Here is a 3,544-nt window from a genome sequence, read left to right as displayed (position 1 = left end):
TCGGCTGAGAAGTGGGATCGCGACTGGACCAAGTTGCCCGGATGCCAGATTTATAAAACAGGCTCACGGATTCTCTTCGGGTCAGAGGTTATTTAGGGGGAGAAGGGGTATGGGTAAACCATCCCCGATTGACCCCAAAATTAATCCTCCGCGCTGCCACCGCTCCTGCTTTCCCCTCCGCTCCAGCCGTCAGACCCGCCCTCTCCTCCCCTGCACGCACGCCCACTACCGGGTCCCTAAACCCTGCCGGGTCCCCAGGCGCCCCGGCCACGGGCCGCGCAGCGCGCCTCCCGGCTCCCAGAGCCTGAAGCAGCTCCCCCCCAGCAGACCCAACCCTGGGCCCCCAGCAGCGCCAATGGACTGTCCTGGAGGGAGGCAGCAGCCTCCCTGGAACCCATTATGCCGACGACGACCTATTTGATCCCTGTAAACAAGAGACTGGAGAAGGACATGGCCACCCACTCCAGTATTCTTGCTTGGAGAATCCCATAGACAGAGGAGCCTGGCAGGCTTTCTAGTCCATAGGGTCGCAAGAGTCGGACACGACTTAGCTACTAAACCACCACCACTACAACCACCACCAAACAAGAGACACCATTTAACCGACACTGAGCTTAAAAATAAACAGCCAGGCTTTAAGGGAGCGGGGGTTGGGGGTGGGGGTGATGGGAACAGGGTTGAGGGAGGTGGTATGTACCAAGCAAGGAAATGGCGCTGTGAACCCACATTCCTGCTCACCACCCCTCGCGGCCTCGACTCGGACCCCTTCCCAGGTCCAGAGAGCATCGCTTAACCAGGGGGTATTCCATACCCGCAGAGTTCTAGAACCAGAACTCTCCTCTGCACTTAAAGGCTCCCAGGGATTCTTTGTTGATTTGCTCTGGGTTGTTGGATGCAAGCCGAAGTCCTGGCAGGAAACAAAAGTTTTTTTTCCACCCTCCTGCTACATATTTCCCCCACCTGTCTGCTCAGTTGCCTTCTCCCTGTCTGACCACGCCACCCCCAGGAAGAAGTCACCAGCTTCCCCGAGGTGTGCGGCCAGAACCCCAGAGCTCCAGCTGAGAGAAAAAAACGGGGTGCACTAGAGAGCCCATCAGTCCAACGCTCTGCATTCCCCGAGGTCACTCTGGTCAGAAGGGGGAGCTTTCATGTCTTGATTCAGTTTGCGCGGGAAGGGATTCCCAAGGCCTGTCTTGGGTTGTGGCTTAGGGAATTTTTTTTTTTTCATGTGCAGAAACGACAAGGACGTTGGTGCACGTTTTTCGATCCCCTCCCCCCCAGCAACTCGCAAACTCCCAGAGCCCCGGAACCTCCCGCGCCAGGAAAAAGCACAGTGTCCTCTGATTAGTCTCTCCTGCTGAGGAAGCCCGGCCCAGAATTCTGGCGATACTTGCCCTCTCGCTGTAGAAGACACTAGGCGTTGTTAGCCTCTTGCTAAAGCGGCATTTGTAAGGCGGCCCTTAAGGCCTTAGGGATGGGAGTGACAGTAACTGCCATTTAACAACGAGCCCGTGGCCAAGGGTTAGGTTTATGGCCTGAAAAATGTTTTAGTCATCCCATCCAGAAGGGCAGAACAAACTTCTGGTTTCAGGCTTCCTTCCCTTACCCCGGGGGTTAGTTCCAGGACCTGCCCGTTCACTGGACTTGACCGGGATCCTGAACCTGGAGGGCTTCGCAAACCCTGCGCGGGGCTCACGGGGGCGCGTCCTCACCCGCACGCACTTGAACGCTCAGCAGTCCTTTCCCAAGGCTGTTCCCTCTTTCCGGGGAAATAAAGCCTAGATTGGAACCTTCTGCCGGCTTCCTCACTTGGCCGTCTGGTCTGCATTAGTGTTTTTATAAGGGACTCAAACAAATCGAATACAAGGTCACCAAATAATTAACAGTTGTGAATTCCCTCCATCCCCATTAAAATACTTCCCTGCTTATATTTCATTTTCCGTTTGCCAACGACAACAGGGTTCGGGCAAAAGCCCGGCTGCGTTGATTGCACCACTCTTTGCCCAGGTCCACCCAGAAACTCGCTGTTTTGCATAAACATACCACGCCAGACGCACTTCAATTAGGAGGGAAGACGCCGCTCTTAGAAGTGCTTCCCGCCGCCAGACTATCCCCACAACTGTCCTGCCCTGCCCCCTGGCAATCGCGACCCAGAAGGTAAACCTAGAAGCCAGCGATCCCGGGCAAACTCTCCTGAGGTTCATTTCCAGGGTGTCAAGTTCTTCAAGGATGTTCAGATCTAGGTTTTAGTGGGTTTTTTTTTGTTTGTTTGTTTTTTTTGGTTGGTTGGTTTTTATCTGTTCCCTACTGCCTCCTTTCTGAGAGTGCTATTGTAACAACAACCAAAAAAAAAAAAAAAAAACGTAAAGAGTATTCTTATTTCAAAATTATCTAGAAACCTAACTCACAGCAGTGTTCTTAGGTTCATTTTGTTTTCTTCCTCCTTAAGAGGCTTTTTTTTTTTTTTTTGGTCCCTTGTTGGAATTAACAGTCGTGCTTCTCACTACCTAAATTAAAGTCCGAGTTTTGCCTCACTCTCCCTCACCCTCTATCTTACAGCCACACTGAATTCACAGTTCTCACTGTCTGCCTTTCCCAGGCTCCGGGGCTGGGGATCCAAGCCCCCTGTACTTGTGGTCTTTTAATAAGCTCTATCATGTGCTAACTGCAATGTCTGTATATCCAACCTGGTCCATCCTGATCCTATCACTGTGCCAACACACACATGCACACACTTTCCCATCTCTGTGGATCCAAAATCATCTTGAAAGCACGATTTGGAGGCATTCTTAAAGGTCAGGGCTTCCCTGGTGGCTCAGCTGGTAAAGAATCTGCCCACAATGCAGGAGACCTGGGTTCAATCCCTGGATTGGGAAGATTCCTTGGAGAAGGGCATGGCTCCCCACTCCAGTATTCTGGCCTGGAGAAGTCCGTGGACTGTATAGTCCATGGGATTGCAAAGAGTCGGACACCGCTGAGTGACTTTCACTCACATACATGCTATGTGAAAACTACCTTTAAAAATTGAAGGTCAGGGATAAAGCGGTTTGTGCCTTTTACAGGGAGATCAAAGAGGAAGCAAGGTGCATCTCAGTTTTAGACCTGTGAATTCAACATTTCACTCCAACTCCTAAGTCTTGAGAGATTACAGAGGTAGGGAGTCTGTCCATTTTTTCTACTTCTGTTTCCTGCCACCATGCTTTAGAAATTTCCTCTTGCCTTGCTCTATCCATGTAGCGCCAGAGGTAAGCCTGCAGAACTGGCTATATGCTTCAGGTCTCATTAGCTGTGTGACCTTGAACAACTTGCTTAATCTCTCTGCCTTCTTTAAAATCATCTGTAAAACAGGGATTGTAGCACTTTCTTCCTGGGGGAGGGAGGTGTTGTTAGAACTAAATGAAATAATTCATGTAACAGATGTTAGCCCAGCATTCGGTACACAGTAAATGCTCAATATGTCAACATATCCCAGTTATATCGGAGAGCAAACTGAAAGGGTGGACATATTTTTAAAAGCTTGCAATCAAGTCTCCTGGGTGGGGGG

General features: G+C 50.8%; 1 protein-coding gene across 1 annotated transcript in view; it reads right to left on the bottom strand.

The window, feature by feature from the left end:
• The window catches only part of GDF6 (growth differentiation factor 6), a 17,406-nt gene that overhangs the window by 10,189 nt on the left and 3,673 nt on the right, over nt 1-3,544 (bottom strand). The gene's annotated exons all lie outside the window — the stretch shown is intronic.

The sequence above is a fragment of the Bison bison genome, unplaced genomic scaffold, assembly GCF_000754665.1.
Source record: "Bison bison bison isolate TAMUID 2011002044 unplaced genomic scaffold, Bison_UMD1.0 scf7180017863702, whole genome shotgun sequence".
Classification (NCBI taxonomy): domain Eukaryota; kingdom Metazoa; phylum Chordata; class Mammalia; order Artiodactyla; family Bovidae; genus Bison; species Bison bison.
This window is presented reverse-complemented; position numbering and strand designations above follow the sequence as displayed.